The 18,654-nt window shown below is 50.1% G+C and overlaps 1 protein-coding gene across 1 annotated transcript in view; it reads right to left on the bottom strand.

Moving 5' to 3' along the window:
* The window catches only part of C8H10orf71 (chromosome 8 C10orf71 homolog), a 29,071-nt gene extending 10,949 nt beyond the window's left edge, over positions 1-18,122 (bottom strand). Inside the window, exons 1-2 of the mRNA XM_002820711.4 lie at positions 18,019-18,122; positions 955-1,057 (exon numbers count right to left, since the gene is read on the bottom strand). The gene's annotated coding sequence lies outside the window, so the exon portion shown is untranslated. The remainder of the gene's footprint in view (positions 1-954; positions 1,058-18,018) is intronic.
* Between the last annotated feature and the right edge of the window lie 532 nt (positions 18,123-18,654).

The raw sequence follows: 18,654 nt of genomic DNA, 5'->3' as shown, positions 1-18,654 counted from the left end.
TATGAGTCAGGTTTTCTGTATCCTGAGATCCTATCAAAATGGTGAGGAGTCTCCTGATGTCCTAAATGCTGGGATTCTGATCTTGGCAATGGCTGAACTCAGTAATATTGGGGGTTTCTACACTTTGAATGAAAATAAGATAGTTTTCATTAAGATGAAAATCGGTTAGTTGGAGACCTAAATTTAGAAGCTTAGATAGAGTCAACCAAGCAGTCTCTACCCAATTAAACACACCCTCGTATTAGTAGGTATTCACTATTTGTTTTTTGAATACTCAGCTTGCATCCTCTGAGAAAAAACACTTGGCACCTTGTGGGAAATTTCCTCTCCCCTTGGTTTTCAGTCTTGGTGGGGCGGAAAGTCAAGGTGCCTGCAGAGGCTCCCGAGGGCCAAGAGCAGGTGTGAGACCGAGGACAGGCCCATGGACTGTAGCAATTCTCCTGGAGCCACACGAGGATGGAAGTGTGCTCAGGCTTCCTTGCTGGTGGTAGAGCTTTCACTACGCTCTGGGACATGCCTGGCCCCTGACATTTCCTGGCCTGGAACTTTAGCCGTCACCTTGAGGCTACAAGACCTCCATTTTTCTTTTAATACATATGAATTTCTGCCTCATTTGTTGAGTTTCTGCTTCTGTTGCTTGTGGCTGAAGAACCCTACCTGATCCTGGGTTTATATCCTCATTCTAAACAGTGGTGAAGGATGTTCATTGATCTTCAGAGCATTCAGAAAATAACCACATTACTTCTGCCTCAGGAAAAAGAGAGACTCCCTCCCCACCTTGCTAGCTTTATTCAGATAATTTCTTCAGTTCTGATTTGATATACCTGGGGTCAGATGGAAAGTCACAGACTTGACCTCATTCTCCCCCAACCCCCAGCCCCCATGGTAACTTTCAGCATAATGGCCAAAAACAGAAGGTGTTTCTAGATGCCTGCTCTTAGATTAGTTCCATACCTGTTACAGCACTGGAAACTGCAGGTGCCTGCCGTGCTGGGTTTCAGGATCTGTAGTTTTAAAACGTCTTTTTATGCTTATATTTGGTGTCATCACTGCCCATCTAGAAAGAAGAAAAATAATTTCAGTGGAACCCAACTGACCAAAGGGCCAAGCGCAAGTTTATTGGAAAAAGTATCTTTTATATTTTTTGAGACAGGGTCTTGCTCTATTGCCCAGGTTGGAGTGCAATGGTGTGATCTTGGCCCATTGCAACATCTGCCTCCTGTGTTCAAGCAATTCTCCTGCCTCAGCCACCCAAGTAGCTGGGATTACAGGTGTGCACCACTATGCCCAGCTAAGTTTTGTATTTTTGGTAGAGATGGGGTTTCACCATATTGGCCAGGCTGGTCTCGAACTCCTGACCTCAAGTGATCTGTCTGCCTTGGCCTCCCAAAGTTCTGGGATTACAGGGGTGAACCATCATGCCTGACCCAAAGTATCTTTAAATGTCAGTTATACAACGATGTAGTTGGCCTTCAAAAATGAAAAACAATCCATACTTGAGCTCAACAAAGTTCCAAAAATAGGCATATTTGACCATAAGGTCAATTTATATCCCTTCTAATATCCATTCATTTGTCCATGGCCCAAGACATTTTTAGAAACCTCTTTTAAGCCTTTCAGTTTTCTAATATGATTGACCCAGTTGTGAATTATTTTTTGCAAATAAAATCTGACCCAAGGCCCTTTTCCCACTGAACTGGTAAGTTGGGTTTTGCAGCAAAGAGAACTGGAGCTGTGAAAGTCAAGTCCACTCAGCAAGTGGCAGCACAGTGTTGGATTCATTGTTGGCAGGAGGCTTGAGTCTTCTGACAGCTAAAAGAACCAAAAAGCTGCCCAGGAGGATATTCAGAATGCTCAGAATGAAGAGTGAACTAATTAAAATGAATCCGCTCTGCACATTTTAAATGCAGACCTTTGGGGTTTCCATAAGACCTTTCCCAGCTTGTAGCTCCTGGATATTAATCTAGTTCAAGGTAGTTTATTAATAATATTAATAATCATAATTGCTTGAATTTGTGGTGTCTGTTTCTTTGGAGAATCACAGAGGTGCTCTGTGTCTACCACCATACGGCGAGGCCCCATCTCTGACTCCCCAGGCTGGCTTAGATGGGCCTCCTTCGTGTTCCCAAAGCATACTGGGTTTACCTTTTCCATAGCTCAGCCGTGTTGTCACTTCATACATTGTGACCCATATGTTTCAGGAACTGATGATCGCTGCTTTCCCTCCTCACTGGAATGGAAGTTCCTTGAACCAAGGAAGGGAGTCTTGTACACTGAGCTCAATAAATAGAAGCTCAATCACTGTTTGTGGTAATGCTCTGCTCAATCACTGTTTGTGGTAATGCTCTGAATTGGGTTATCTTTATTCTGATTTTTTTCCTGGAGGGCAAACTGAGGCACAGAAAAGAAGCGAAAAGATAATAGGAATTTTGTTGAGAAAGACTCCTGGCCTTGGGTCTTATGGCCTTCTAAAAAATTCAGATCAGTCTATTTGCATCTCTAAATAATAAGGCCACTCCCCTGCCCACAGCTCCACTGAGATCTGACTTAGGCATGAGGATGAAACCCATCTGCTGCCACACATGGATGAGACGGAGGTGCAGAACGACATAATGGCATTTATTTTGTGAATGGTTAGGGCACCCCTCACCCTGTGCTTGGGCTTTCCCCCTAGGCAGTTGCCTCATGGACTCACTGACATTGCTGCTGGAATGAATTTTCCAGACGCCAGTGAAAAAACTCTCTTGCTCACCACTTTGAACCATTTGAAGGAAGCCACTCTGAACTGGTGAAAATTCTTGCTCATAGAGCACTTTGCCAGTGAAAAGGTGTGTTCCCTTCAGGCAGCATGACGGAGGATACAGTGCACATGGCAGGGCCATGCTTTAAACAAGGTCTTGGAACCTGGTCATGAATGCATAGAAATAAACATCGATATTTAATCATGACCTGGTCAGTTCCTATTTATGTCTGTGGCCTTCAAAGACTGTTCTCTTAAATGCTTCGTATCTCCTCCCCACCTCCATTATTTCCTTACCCATTTCACTCGGCCTTTAATGTCTGGCCCCCACCCCTTCCTGATGGATGTTCTGATGGCATTTTTGCTCTTCATCTGACTGAACTTCTAGGCTGCAATCTAGACTCGTGGCCACTGTCTACTTAAGATACTCTTTCACTTTGACTCTTTCCTTCTCCCCTCCCTGTCTGGATGTTTAGTCTCTTCCTCTCCTTGACTGCTGGATTTCCTCTGCTCCCAGCCCTGGAGCCTCTTCTCTTCTCACTCTACAGTCACCACGCAGGCGATTGTCCCCACACCATGGTCCCCGCAAACATCCACACACTGAGGCGGCGTCCAGGCGAGGCCATTTGCCTGGCTGCAGTCCACGCCTCTGCCCACCCACCAGGCAACTCGGTGCACCTGTCTCACAACCCTTCCAACCCACATGTTTAAAGCAGAGTCCATGAGCCTTCTGCAAGCCAGCTTTCTCCCTAGGGACCTCAGAAACCTGACGTCACGTTCGACTTCCTCCTCCTCCTCCTCCCTGTGCCTTTCCCTATGACATCCATTTCCTAGTCCCATGAGTTTCATCTCTGAGGGTCTCTTCCTTACACACCAGTCTCCATCTCCATGGTCACTGTGGACCAAGCTGCCCTCTCAAATCCTTGGGCCACTGCAGCAGCCCATTCCTGCCCTGCACCAAGAGGCAGCTTTCAACACTCAAACTTGTTCATATCAACATTTTGCTTAGAATCTCTCGATGGCTTTCCAGTTTTAAGGAATGAAGATCAATCTCCTTAACACAGATCCTCTCTTTCCAAACACACCTTGCGCCATCTTTCCCCTCATGCTTGGCTTTCCAGCCACCCTGGTCTTTTTCCAGCTTCATGCCACCCTACTTTCTGCCTCAGGGCCTCTGCTCATGGTGTTCCCTCTGCCTGGACTTTTTTACTTCCATCCTTTCATCATTACCGGGTTAACTCCAACATGTGCTTCAGAGCCCAGTTCACATGTCCCTTTGATGATGCAGCTTCTTCAGGCTATTCCAAGTCTGCCTGTTACATCCCTTTATCATAGGCTATACCCATCATTTTGTAGCACTTACCATAATTATAATTAAGCATTTAACTGGGTGATTTGTTGTTAAATGTTTGTCCCTCCTGCTAGCCTGAGTGTTTATTTGTGGCGGGGTCCATGTCTGTTTCTTTTTCACGCAGCATAGTGCACAGTGCAAGCAATATCTGTTAAATAAATGAGAAAACCCTTCCACCTGTCATGATATTACTCACACTTTTGACAGGCTTAGCAGGACTTATTTTATTGACAGTCAATTATAATCCTATAATCGCAGAATTATCACAAGTTTCAAATTAGTGAATTTGAATCCAAGTGGATTTTATTTACTTTTTGATTCAAAACCCCTCAAATATGTAAAATTCCCCCATGGTAAGAGATGGAAGCAGGTGGACGGGATTGTTCTTAGAGACTGTTGACAAGCTGGCTCCAGGGAAGGTGTCCCTCAGCAGCATGGCACGTACTGTGTATGTCCAGATTGCGTTTCTACAGGGGGAGATGAAAAGAGACTTCATCGTGACTTCGCCATTTCCCAATTGGTCTCTCACACTGCTCTCAGTGCTCTAAGTTGGGGAGTGGCTTTGATGCCTCCGGGAGGGCCAGCGTCCAGCAAACTTTTATTGAGTACATTACCTGGGGCTCTGTTTACAGCCACAGTGTGAATGGTCATTAAGTGATGCGTTATCTAAATTATAGTGTCAGTGGATGAAATGCTGGCTTTGCCCTCTGCCTCCAGGCAACTGTGCAGGACTCAACAGCGCTGTGTTCTGCAGACCTCCAGCACTTCCTCCACTGACCCAGGCCAAACTTGCATCAGGTGGAGAAGGTTCTGCAAAACACCAGAGCACACTAGGGGAAACAGGATCTCTGGGCAGGAATTTAAAAATGGACTCTCCATTTGAGCCCCTGGAGAAGAGCGAAGGGTCTGCCATGCCCACTGTGAATATGCGCACGGGTGAACTGGTAGTGCCCTGTAGCCTTGGAGCCCTGAGAATTACACTTAAGGATGTGTATTTTCTTCTCCTTATTGTAGGGTCACCTTTTTGAATCAGAATACATCAAACAAACTCAATCTGAACATGTATCCCCATGAATCAGCTTTTCCTTGATATAAGCACCGAAATACCCTTTGCACAGTCATTGCTAAATTCTAACTCTTCCAAAATGTTTTCTCACATGATGCTTTTTTTTTCCATGCCACGCCTCATGATGCTGTTATTATTGACTGGGATGTGCTGCTTTTTGCGGATGCAATTCTCTCTCCCTCCTAATCCTTTACAAATGCCTATGCGTGACCCTCAAGTCCCTCTTGGCAGGGGAGCTCTGCCTGCTCCCACACCCTCCTTCCTCCAGGCCTGTGGTGCCCTGTGCCAGGGAGGGGCAGGACCCCATGTGTCCTGGACTAGATCCCTCAAGTAGTAGTCCCCCTGCCTGGAATGTCTCTCTCTGTCCTCGGCCACAACTGCTGACAACTTCCTCCTCTGTTCTGTTCCTCGTAGAATCTTTTCTTCCCTTTTTATCACTTACATTGCTTTATTCTTCCTGCACTGCAGTGAATCTATCTCTCCCACTAGACTTTGAGATCCTTGGTGTGAGGTCCCTGACTTGGTTCATCTTTTACCTACAGCGTGCCTGGTGCACCATGGTTACTGGGAAATGTTTTCAGCTCTGGTTGTTGAGTGTACTTCTTGGACCCTGGGATGTGATGACAGAGGTTTACTGTGGTGTGCAGAGGGTCAGAGGTCAATGTTGCCCTTGTCTTCCTTGGGGCTCCTGGCTGGCAGCCAACCCAGGCCTGAGAAGGTCATGCAGTCCAACTTCTGCTGATCTATCCCGGACCCTCATGTGTCCCAGGTTGTAAGGATGGCAAGTGTACGGGAGAAGACTCACAATTCCTACATGCCAAGTTCTATTGCAGGTGTTCTCCACATAACTGAGAAGCTTGTCAGGTCCACAGGACCAGAGCCCCACTTGGTGACGCTGGAGGGCCCAACTCAGGGACCACAATCACCCATGAGGTGAGACAAAGCGCCCTGAGATGGAGGACCCAGATATTCCATGTCTCACAGCTGGTGAGTGACAGAGTGGGCTTGGGGCTGGGTCTTGGTGGTCCTGGGGACACTGCACAGAGGGAACAGTTGGTGATCTGGCATGGTCAGGCTGCTAGATTGAGCAAATTAAAAATACAGGACACTGAGTGAAATGTGAATTTCAAATAAACAATAAATACTTTTTTAGTGTAAGTGTATCCCATGCAATATGTGGGATACACTCATACTAACAAAATTATTCATTATCTGAAAATCAAATTCCACTGGACGATGACTTCTTCTTCTTCTTCATCATCATCATCATCATCATCATCATCATCATCATCATCATCACCATCATCACCTGGCTACCTGAGGGTCTCACCAACTTTTAGCACTCAAAGTGGATCACAATCAGAGGAAGCCAATGCAGTGAGTCAATACTGGGATGACACAGTGACAGTCACGGCTCATGTGTATGCATCACCCTGTAGTTCATGACACATTTCAGCATTCGTGATCTTGTTTGATTCTCATCACTCCTCTGAGGCAGGTTGAGTGGCCTTGTCACCATCTTCTAGGTTGAGAAACAAAGGCACAGAGAAGTGCAGGATGTTGCTCAGTGCCACACAGCATGTAAAGACAGGGAAGAACTGGGGATGAGTCAGCCTGGGCTCACCACCTTACCGCCTTCTGCTTTCTCCAGGATGAAACCCCGAACCTCTGGCCTGTGGACTCAGGCTTCCGTAGGCATGTCCTGGGAGGTGTTGCCAGCCCCACTTATGGCTCATGGGCTGGAGTTCATCAGAGAATTGGTGGCTCTGGGGGAGAAAACGAGGGTTTCATTTCACTTTCACGTCATGTCCTAAGGATCTTCTCAGCTGAGCTCTCCCAGACATCCACAGAAGTGAAACTTTTGATTCAGCCTTTAAACATGAGTCCTTCCTGTTTGGGGAGGGCTCTGGTGCTGTGAGAGGCTCAGGCAGCTGGGCTTTGCAGAGCTGGGGGCTCCCCTGCAGGCCCAAGGTGCACCTCTGAGCTGCTGAAGATATGTTCCATTTTCCTCCTCATCCCTGCCCGTCTTTCCACAGGAAGCCATTGGTTTTTGCTTTGTTGCTGGGTTTGACCACTTGCTGGTAGTGTGGTTTTTGAGCCCAAGATCTTCGGGTGAATTTAATTACCTTAATTGAATGGTGCTTTCACTTCTTAGAGAAGGGGAAACAGGAAGACAGTGGAGATGGCAGGGGTTGGCTTTATCACACCCAGAAGGCTCTAACAAATTGGAATTGATTCCTCTTGCTCTTCTTTCTGGGTTGGTTTTCTGAGCCATCGACTCAGGCATGTCTGATGAGCAGTTCAGTGGAGTGAAGTGTGACAACTCCTCCCTGTCTATGCACAGCCTGGAGCCCTGCTCACAGATGGTCCTCCACCCGCAGATGCAGAGCACACACAGCCTCCAACACCCCATGCCTTGCTCTGAACCTGCTCCTTGCTGGTCAGTTTTGGGCCAAGCTCTTAACCTCTCTGTGCAATTCTAACAGCCCTCTTGCTTTAGAGGGGAATGTCCTTGTCTATGGTCTATGCTTTACAAGGAGAATGTCTTAGCTTGGACTAAAATATCATAGGCTAGGAGGCTTAAAATCGACATTTACTCCTCACAGTTCTGGAGGCTGGAAAGTCCAAGATCAAGGCACTGGCAGACCTGGTTTCTGGTCAGGGCCCTCTTCCTGGATTGTAAATGGTCACTTTCTTGTTGTATTCTCATACAGCAGAGAGAGAGAGTGAGCGTGCACATGTATAAGCAAGCCCTTTTGTGTCTCTTCTTATAAGGGCACTGATCCTATCACAAGGGACCCCACCCTCATGACCTAATTACTTCCCATAGGCCCCACCTCCTAATACCATTCCACTGGGGTAATCTCAGTGGATTTTGGAGCACGCACATTCAGCCCATAGCAGCTAACAATGAAATGGCAAAATTTACTTCCTCAGTTGAAACCTTTCAGGTGAGGGCAGCAGGCCCGTATTGAGTGTCTGTGAAGCAGCAGGTCAACCCCTGCACCTGCCTGTGCTCACTTATTCCTTGATAACACTTGGCATGATAGACTCCCCTCATCATCTCACAGCTGATGAAACTGAGCTGTGACTGGCTAGGTAAATCGCTGGTCCCTTGCTTAAGGCCTGGGAGTGCTGGGCAGGGCCTCACCCAGTCCTCGGCCTCAGTGCTCTGCTCTCTGGCCCCAAGATGATGCCTCCTCAGCTCCTCCCATGTGGGGCTTGCTGTGTCTTTGTAACCCCTTTTGACTTTTGGAAATCAGAAATTATAAGTTCATTTAGACTCCTAGAAGAAAGCCTAAGATCTCGTAAGCATGACTTGAAGCTCATTTATGTATTGATCCATTCAACAACTACTCATTGAACACCTGCTTCATGTCACCAGTTTTGGTGCTGGAGATATAGCCATGTGCAGGGCTGACCCAGGCCCTCTCCTCGCGTAACTGGATGGATCCTGGGAAGTTATTGCTTTGTAAAAGCACAATTACCTCTGCCTTAGATTGGCTTCCACTGGGCAGTACCACTTATGCGTGTAAAGCAGAGATTTGATTTGCATAAGGGTCATTGTACATCCAGTCTGGCCATTTTGGCTCCACTAGCCTGATATTTGGCACATGGGAGAGGGGTGTCAGCCTGCAGCCTGGCCTGGCTTGACTGGACCCAAACTCAGGTTATAGACTGGGAAAGCCAAAGGCTCTCAAACTGACTCTGAGGCCACTGTGCCCTGGGAGAGAACAAGTTTGGCTTTGGCCAGCCCCAGGAACATGATGTGGTTGGGTGCCATGATGGCAGTGTTGGCCTGGTGGGAGTCTGAATCTTCTACAACCACATTACATGTGCAGGGGCCTCTAAATCTTGTAGCAGGTAGAAGTCCAGGATGCCCCAGAGGTTGTGATTGAAGAAACCAGCTTGCCTGGGCTTGTCAAACCCACAGAACTGGATATGAGCAGGGGATAGCAGGGGCTGCTGCCCTCTGGGGAGAGACTGGAGGAGAGATGCTTTCTCTGTGATCTCAGCCCAGCCTGAAGCTGACTTCTGGCCTGGGTAGCCAGTCTGCCGTGTCTGGATGGGTCATTCCCCAGAAGCTTCCACGTGCTGCTTAGACCCAGGGCTGTGCCTACAGTTAGAGGCCAGGGAACAAGGCACAGGGAAGGCCGGGCTTGGTCTAACCCAGGACGTGAGGGTGACCAACACCTGGCATCACAGACCCAGGGAGGGACCCTTATGGCAAGAGAAATGAGAAGTCATAGGAGAAAAGAAGAGAGGAGGAGAATGGGGCTGGGTTCAAGCAGTCTCCCACAACCTGTCCCCTCCTGGTTCCTGTTCCCTGATGACCAGGGCTGACCAAGCAATGTTTAATAACCAGCTCTCTGGGGCAAAAAGCACTGTATTTGTAGCACTGGCTAATTTCTTGCTGCTCCCCTGACATCCCAGGTAGAGTTGGGACGAGGTGTGCTCAGTGGGCCTTGCAGGGTGCAGGGGGCTCTGGTAGGCCTCTGCTTCCCAGCAGGCTCCGGAGCTCGCACTGCTTAAACTTGGGTAGAGTCTCACTCCACAAAGGCTAACCTGCGAGGTGTCAGCAGCACTTCTTCGCGCAGTTTCTGACTGCTTCTGGAGGTGGAGCATTATGGAGGATCACACCTTGGAGCTCCTGGTGGCCAGATGGGCTGGACTCAGCCAGACACAGTCTCTGGGCAGTCCCTTCCACTAGGAAGGAGCTCAGGCCTGGCACTGCCAGCTGCTCCACGACACTCTCTCAGGTGTTCTTTGCAGACCTCAAGGGGCCCAGCCTCAGCAGCCAGATGATCCCTGAGCAAAGGGCCCTTGGCTTCTCCTCGTGAGCTCAGAGGTGCCCTTGGCTTCTCCTGGCGAATTCAGAGGTACCCTTGGCGTCTCCTTGTGAGCTCAGAGATGCTTTATAGGAGCAGCCATGCTGGCATCACAGGTAAAAGTAGGAGCAGAAAGATCTGGAAGGGACAGCATGTGATCCCAAACAACTCTGTTCACCCTGTCTTCCTCTCCCAGGGCTGGGAGAGTGCCAGTCCTGCTCCACTGCCCAGGAGGGGAGTTGCCTGAGGGGCAGAGATTTTGGGAGAAAGCAGGGTCAGCCTGGCAGCCATGGTTCTGCTGCTCATCCTTCTTACCCTTGCACCTCCTTGTTGTACCCAACCCAAACTGCAGGGCCACCCCCACCGCCAGGCCAGCCAGGGCAGCTGCTGGAGGAGGGACACATGGCTCCTTCAGGAGCGCAGGGGCCATGTGAATGGTGGGTCCCCCTGGGATCTGGGCACAGGTCCTCGTGCTGCTCTGTGCTCTTTAGCCATGGTTGCTGAGTACAACCGTGCTTGAGGGACATGGCATGTGAGAGCCTGTCTCATCTGCAAGTGGACCCCACGCCATGCACCTGGCACAGGTGCTCCCAATAGACTAAGTCCCCACATCACTGGCGCTGCCCAAGTCTCTGGAGAAAATCACCCCTGGCTGAGAACTGCTGTTAGAGAATCAGGGAGGGAGCACTAGCCCAGCACTAGGCTCTTCCTGCCTTCACTCATTCATGTATTCACTTGCTCTTCCCCTCCACATTTCCTAGGAACATCTTGCCCTGGATTCTGGAAATGGCAGGAACTGACATGACAGTCATCAAATAGGCAGTACCGGCAGTGGGGAGAGCGGAGACCCAGCTCTAAAGTGCTGTTGTCATGGGTGTCACTTAACTGCTACACCTGGAAAAAAGGGATAATAAAAATCAGCCCGGCTGTGCCCACCCCTGGGACTGCCCACTCCCAAGGTTGCTCCGCATGCTGGACACAGGAATTTTCATGGAATTGGTCCCTGTGGCAGGCACTGCTTGAGAGTCTCTCGATGCTGGAGTCAGCCAAACCACCAGGTCCTGGATCCCCACCACAGCAAGGAGGACGCCTGGACTAGAAGGAGGTTCAGAAAGCCCTGACCATTGAAGCCCCATGCCTCACCTGCCAGGTCGACAGGGAGCGAGTGAATGGCATGCACATCCTCCTCTCCGTGTCTCCACAGAGCAGAGGTTTCTCCTCTACACGTAGTAAGAAATGCATTTACATCATGGCACAGAACATGCTTGGAGACATATGTATCATGGAAAACTGGACAAAGCAAAGCTTACCCTTCTTATATGTACTGCTCCATCCTAATCTAATCTATTCTAGTCTTTCATTTAAAAATCCTCTTCACAACTTAGTAAGTGATTTCAAGACTCAATAATGACTTATGATCTATAGTGATTTAAAAAAAACTCTCTGAGACCAGAAATTTTAGGCATCCCTAATTATGCCCATCTTATGGGTGCCCTGTTTCTGGTAATGCTAGATTTTCATCGGGATGGAGAATTGGAGACCCAAGGCCCAAACACAGTGACTGATCAGATTCACTTGGGGAGGGGAGGAGACCCCACCCCCTGGTGGCGGGTCCATGGGCTGGGCCTTGCCTTTCTGCTCTAGGTTATGTTTCCAGTCTCCACACAGTGCCTGTTCCTAGCATGGGGCCATTTATTTGCTAAACAAGTGAGTGAATGAGTAGGTGAGAGAAATTTCTCTTATCCACTGAGTGGGGAATGAGCACCTGGTATAAAGGTACTTTATAACCTAGTATAATTAATATTTATTATTTAATTAGTATTCACAACAGCCTCATTACACAGGAGTTACTCTTGTTCTTTACAGAGGAGAAACGTGTGTAGTGCAGAATTTAATACCTGGTGGTGTGGGGCTGGAACTTAGGGCTGCCAGAGAAGTGGTCCCTTTCACCTGTCTTTAGAGAGCCTCCTCTAGCAGCTTCTAGAATGCCAGCTACAGGTTAAGAGTCTCTGTTGAGCACCACACTGTGCCTTTGGGGCCCCACCTGCCCCTGGCTACCTTGCAGCCTCCATACTCCTGGTTCTTACCCACAGGTCTCCTTAGAGCTCATCTTGAGACCTATGGCCATAGGATGTCCTTCTATTCCCCATACCACATGACACCTGGGATTCCATAGCATGGGGTGCAAAGAACTTGAAACCCTGCCCTGGCCCTTACTTACTGGGGCACATAACTCTCCAGTTAAGAGCTTCAGAATCAGACAGCTATAGGACTTGCCACTCAACTTGTGTGAGCCTCAGTCTCACTTTGGTGACCTTGGGGCAAATGGAAAGGCAGACCCAGCAGCTTATGCTTGTGGAAACCCCTTATGGATCAGGAAGTGGGTGGTGAAGGGACAACTGTAACCTATGACCAGATTCCACCTTGGAGAGCCTTGTCTAGACAGAAGCCCACTTGAGGGCTCCTGGAGGAAGAGACATTTGTCTTTGCTGGGATGGGGGTATCCCCTCAGGAACCATCCTTTCTCCAGCCCCTAGGAAGGGAGCCAGGCACTAAGGGGAGGGGAACCCCCTGAAAGCAGCCCTGGAGGGTGCCATCCTTGGCAGAGAGAGGAGGTTCAGGCAGGACTCCTGAGAACTACGGGAGGGCAGGGTTTCTACAGAGTCCATCGCATTGTCTATAGACCAGGTTCTCCATATGTAAACTGGTGCCATGAGGTTGCATGACACAGGCGGAGAAGAAGAGCTGGAAGAGCTGTCACCAAATGTTAGCCCCCTGGCAGTCCCAGGCACCCATCCTGTTGATGGAGCTCCTGCCACCTGTCCCTCACTCTGTATCCATGGCCTCACTCAATGGGTGCAACAACTGGCAAATTGAGTAGGGCTGATGAAAAAGGAATTTTAGGTGGAGAAATTGAAGGTCAGAGAGGTTAAGGAACTCACTTAAGGTCACACAGCCAGAGAGCAGCAGAGCCAGGATTCAGGGCCAGGTCTCTGCAGAATGCAGTGAGGCAGAGAGTCAAGAGATGAGATGGTCTTCTATCTGCCACAGGTTCGTGCAGGGCGAGGAATGGGTAGCAACCTCTCTCCTAGCAAATTCTCAGCTATCTCCCTCTGCATCTGGTCCCGCCAGGGAGCATTTGTTTTAGTAAAGCTAGAGGAGACCTGGCTCTCCTGCAGAGGTCGTCTTCCCTGGCCTGGAAGCCACGAAGCTGCGTGCGTCTGGGATAAGGAGAAGGGGGCCTCACACAGAGCACCCCTGGGAATTCCTAAGCCTCCCACATAGGTCTGAAGCTGTGCCTGGCCTTCTCCTCATGTCTCTACTGGAGGCTGGAAAGTAGCTGGTAGATGACCGCTGTCCTTTCTCCAACCAGCACAGCAGGGGTGAGGCAGCTCGGCCAGGGGAAGGAAAGGGGAGAACAGGCTCCTGCAGTGCAGTGTAAAGAGCTGACCAGCACCCAACTGCTTCATGGAATTCCTCGTGGCAAGGAAAGCCATTCAGATGTGGCCAGCCTGGTTCTCCTTTTCAAATTTAAAGCTGAAAGATGCTCCTCTAACAATCATGTTTATTTCAACCTATGGCTGTGTTGATGTGAAAAACTTGGCTCCTTGGAGCATCTCCTGTTGTGTCTGAGAACAGTGCCAGCCCCTTGCCTCCCTTTCCCTTCTTAAGGAAGCATCCTCACACTTTTCAGAATGCCCTGGGGGCTGGCTTAACAGCGCTTGATCCTGCTCAGGACCCAGGAGATCTGCTGGCCCTGAGACCACACCTGGAGAAAGCTGATCTGGGTCTTAAGTGATGGGAGGTTGCCCCTGCTTCAGGGAGGTTGTACTAATAAGTCCTAGTCTCTTGGGCCACTCGTGTCTGATGCTTGTCAGTGGCTGTGGTTTGTGCTGTGTCTGCCCTTGTCGTGAGCCTGGTTCAGAGGTGGGAATATTACTTTCCCACTCAGGCTTGACCTCCCACCCACCCCATGTGCTGAAGGTGCTCAGATCCATGACCTCTTCTGCACAAGAGGGGAGGTGGTCACCATGTGTGGTCACCATGGGGCTGGGGTCAGTCCTGTATGGTGCCAGCTGCTCTCCCACTGAGTTGTGAGCATGAACCAGCTGAACTCTGAGGCATAGGACTTTCTCCTTGGTGACTCTGGAAGGTATAGGCCCAAGCTGGAGTTTAAGTGGGAAGGAAAAAATCTCTAAATAGGACAGTGGGGTGAGGAGAGCAGTTCTTGTATTTCTACCACGTGCTGGGAACTTTTCATACATTTGCTCAGTTAATGCTCTCAGGACTGATGTGGGAGCTGTTATTATTCCCATTTTACAGAGGAGAAAGCTGAGGTCCAGGGGGCTTGCCAAGAAGTGTCAGGGCTGACCTATGAACCCAGATTTGCCTGTCCTGTTGCCCCTTCAGAGCCACAGGCTTCCAAGCACAGTGTGGAATTCCTGCAGCACCCTGGGCAACTTCCCGAAGTCCTGAGGAGCTGGGGTGAAGCCTGTGCACCTCTCTAGGCGTACTCAGCTTTCCTAAGGGAGGTTTTGTCTCTGGTGACAGGATGGCCTCCTTTCTAGAGAATCTATTGGGAGCTCTGGGTATCAGGAGGCCGTGAGTACAAGACATGGGGGTTGCATTCAGATCACAAGCCCCTCATTCACGGTGCATCTTTGAGCAAGTTACTTAACCTCTCCAAACCTTGGTGCCTGCCTCCATGAGGGGGCTCACAAGACCTATCATGCTGGATGGTTGAGAATGAGACCAGATACTCCAAAACTTTGCATACTGGAGGTTCGCAGCCAATGATTTCCACAGGGAAAATGGTGGGCAAACTGAGGGCAAGAAATGGCTCGCATCTAGGGGGTGTAGCCTAGGGGGCCTGAGCTCTTACCCCTTGACCTCTTTAGTCTTCGGCTGATCTGCCTCTGAGGGTGGCAGACAGAGCCAGGTGAAAGGATGAGCTGGTGGTGCTACTGTGGCCTGGCAACCCGGGACAGGGCAAGCCAAGGGGCAGCTCCAATGTGACCTGGCATGACCTGGCCCTTGCAGGCAGGCTCAGTGGTGCCAGGTCTGGAACCAACCTCCTGACACAGTGGGGAGTAGGGAGAGAGCCTCAGAAACTCCTTCAGAGGCTTCCCAAGCAAATTGGAGAGCCTCCCCTTCCCCCTGCCCTCCTCAAGCTTCAGGTGAAGGCTTTGAGGTGGGAGATATCCCAGATGAAATCCTTCCCTCCAGCCATCCTTGCAGCCCCTCAGCAGCTCAAGCCCACCTGGGAAGGGGGTTAGTAGTGAAAGAAGGGACCAACCGAGGCAAGGGAAGACATCCCAGAGTGGGGTGGGCCAAAGGAGCCCCTGGGATTGGCCAAGCAGAGAATGGAGGATGCAAGGAAGGCCTGCCCATCTGCCATGTGTCATGGCCCAGAACAACGTCCCTTTCCCCTTCATCTAAGACAGGGAGGTCTCTAAGTCTGGAGAGGAAGCTATTCATGGTTGATTGGTTGTTGGGATTTTCTTTCTGTCAGACTTTCCCCAGGCTGTCTGACCTGGGCTTGGAAGGGAATGCACTTTGCACTGAGCTGGCTTCAGTTTTTCCCCTGACAACCCAGGTCAGCTGAGTTCTGCTCTTGCCTCCCCTTGACTTTAGGAGGCTGTGGGTTAATCACACTGTATTCTTCCCACAGGGAGCCCCTTCCAGGGAATGTTCCAGAGTGATACCAATAACTTACATTGGGGGTGACACATCTGAGCATCAGCATGTGCTCTACATGCTCCATGTTTGGGTCTTGATAGGCCTCCACTGATCCCTTGTCCTTCCTGCTCTGTCCCATCCACTAGCTCATGCCATGCAACCCTTGGAAACCAAGTAGAAATGAGGGGGTGTCTGAGATTTTTCCAGTTAACTAAATGAAGCATATGATTGAGTTAAAGACTATGGACTGGCTGGATTTTGTGAAATGAGGCAAACTCTCAAATGGAAATAAAACCAAAATCCACTCCAGCCTCGATGGGCCCTGTTGGGGAGCAGCAGCCCTGTGTGCCCCTGTAGCGTGGCCTTCTCTCGAAGCCCTTTGCTTCCCTCCGGTAACCCAGGGCATATGGAGTAAAATCCCAAGAGCCACTGAGGAAGACGGCCTAGTCCTGGTGCCACCAGCAGGCTTGGGTTCCTGAGATTTCTGGCAGAGACTGGAGGAATAGGGCTATTTCAAGACATGAGGCCTCCCCTCTTCAGTAAGGGTCTCCAGGGCTTCCTTAGGATCAGGAAAAGACAAAGACACTGACTTCTGTCCTGGCAAAAATAAATCAAGGTGGGAGGATGCAAGGCCATCTCTGGCCTTCTTGTCTACTCTCAACAGCTTTCTCTCCCCAGGTTCCAGACCTAAGCCGCTCTGCTCCAGGACACAGCATTCCACCAGCCCCCTTCCTACCCACTGCACACAGTTGTTCGCTTCCCAGTGAGCTTCTGGTCATCCAAGAGCAGACAAACTTGTTCCCAGAGACCCAGGGGCAGATGTGTGTTGGACTTGGGTCACCCGGGGAAGGCTATTTATAAATCACCCCGATAAGCACAATCTGCCCTGCTCGGCCCAGGCCACATGGACACGCTGTGTGTCTGGTGATTCTACTGCTAAGCTAACCCTCCCAGCACCATGACAGCAAACTGGACATTTCCTGTATCAGCCAGGCCTAAAAAGTGGGCCCTGGAAGGTGCAGGAGGCTCAGGAGCCAGCCACTGGTCCTGAAGGGTCTGGCTTACAGCTATTCTAACAGCAAGAACTTTCACTGCTTTTTTTTTTTTTTTTTTTTGTATTAAATTGACCCATCTCAAGAAGTGTTCTTGTAACACAGTGGTCAGCAAACTTTTTCTGTAAAGGGCCACATTGTAAGCGTTTTCAGTTTTGCAGGCCATATGGTCTCTGCTGATATAGTGTAGAAGCAGCCTTAGACAATATGCAAATGAATGAGCGTGGCTGTGTGCCAATAAAACTTTATTTACAAAACCAGGTGCTCAGACCACAGACCAGAGTTACCAGCCACTTCTGTAAAGGGAACTCAAATGCTGGGAAAACAGGACCTCTTTTACTACGCACATCTATTTAATCTGCTCCCCAGGTTCCTATACTTAACGGAGCTACCCGAAAGGCCTACACAATGATTCTTCTTAAGGCTATCTAGCTTTCCACACACATTGACCACTGCCGTTCTCACTGTTCAATTCTTCTCCACCAGAAAATAAAAGAGGTAATTTTAGACTCAGTCAAGCCTACCCTGTGGGAGTCTGGTGGGGGCCCTCCCAGGGTGTGTAAGAACAGGCAGCCTGTGGCGGGCTTTGTTTTGGGGACACACATGCTCGCAGAGCCCACAGGCCAAAACGTCTCAGTCACCAGTTTTTCTCTTTGTTACAGCTGGTGTGACCCTGCCTGGCCCAGCGCTGGGGGAGCTAAGAAAGCCAGCCTCCCTCAGCCCTGAATGCTGAAAACCTGGGACCATGGGGTGCCTCCCATTTGACAGCGCAGTGGCCTGGGCACATCTGTGCACTCACTCAGCCATGTGGGAGCAGACATCCCTGACAGATGACACCTAAGGACAAAGTCACACATGTACACGGTTCCGGGTACGTGGTCCCCGAGGCCCATCCAGCACACCAAGAACCTCAGCCCCAACACCAATGGGCTCCCGGCACACACATACCACCCTGCACAGCACCCTGGCGCCGAACTACTTCCCCAGCACAGCATCGGCCCAGCGGGAACGTCCCTTCCGCCATGAGCTTGAGCCTCCCTGCCCACGCTAAGGAGCCAGACAAGTGTCTGGGCTGTACCTTCCGCTCTCTGCGTGTCCAGCTGCTCGGGCCTCCTCGGGAATGGGAGAGAACCCCGGCTCTGCCCAGCAGCGAAGACTTCTTCTTTCCTCTTTAGCCAGGCTGCCCAAAGGTGATAGGAGAGTGGATTCAGGACCCAAGCCTCCTCTAGCTCACAAACCTACCCACTGAGGAAGATCAGTGACCAGAAGCCGGCCAGACACGGGAAGTCCGCGAAGCTTACCTAAATAGAGACCCAGCCGGGGGAAACCAAATGGTGTTCTTGGTGGGGAAGAGGCAAACAGTCCGCACTGCAACACCCGCGTGGTGTCAAGTAACAGTCAGATTAAACAAACAGCCTCAGCTGCTATTTTTACTTCCAAATCAGCCACGAGTAACAGATCACTTGGGGAGTGAGAAATTGCTTGCCGCTTAGCCGGACCCTAACCACGATTCCAACTTCAATCCAGAATGATTGCTAAAGCTATTCCAGCACCTAGGGTCAAATAAAAATATCCCGAGGTGGGAAGGAAAACATTTGTTTAGGGAAACATTAAAAACAGGAGAGTGTGTGCCTTGGAGCCAGAGCTCGGAGCCCTGCTGATGTCCCGGGGCAGAAATAGCCCGTTTCATCATCGGCTCTGGACGACCGCCGCCCGCATTCCTCGAGTAAGGAGCCGTCCTCTGCTGTGCTTTTGGAGCAGAATAATATGCAGCTAGGGGAAGGCCAGGCTGGGTCTCAGGGTGAGAGTTACAGAAGGATATGAAATAATCGGGGAAGAGGCAAGGTAAGTGTCCACTTGGTGAGCTTGGCTACAGCAAGCCCAGTTGTTTGCAAAGTCCAAGCACCAGTGGACAAGTCCCGTTCTGCCAGGCTCCC

This window comes from Pongo abelii, chromosome 8 (genome assembly GCF_028885655.2).
Source record: "Pongo abelii isolate AG06213 chromosome 8, NHGRI_mPonAbe1-v2.0_pri, whole genome shotgun sequence".
Taxonomy (NCBI): domain Eukaryota; kingdom Metazoa; phylum Chordata; class Mammalia; order Primates; family Hominidae; genus Pongo; species Pongo abelii.
The sequence above is the reverse complement of the archived record's forward strand: the minus strand, read 5'-3'. Positions and strand labels throughout refer to the sequence as shown.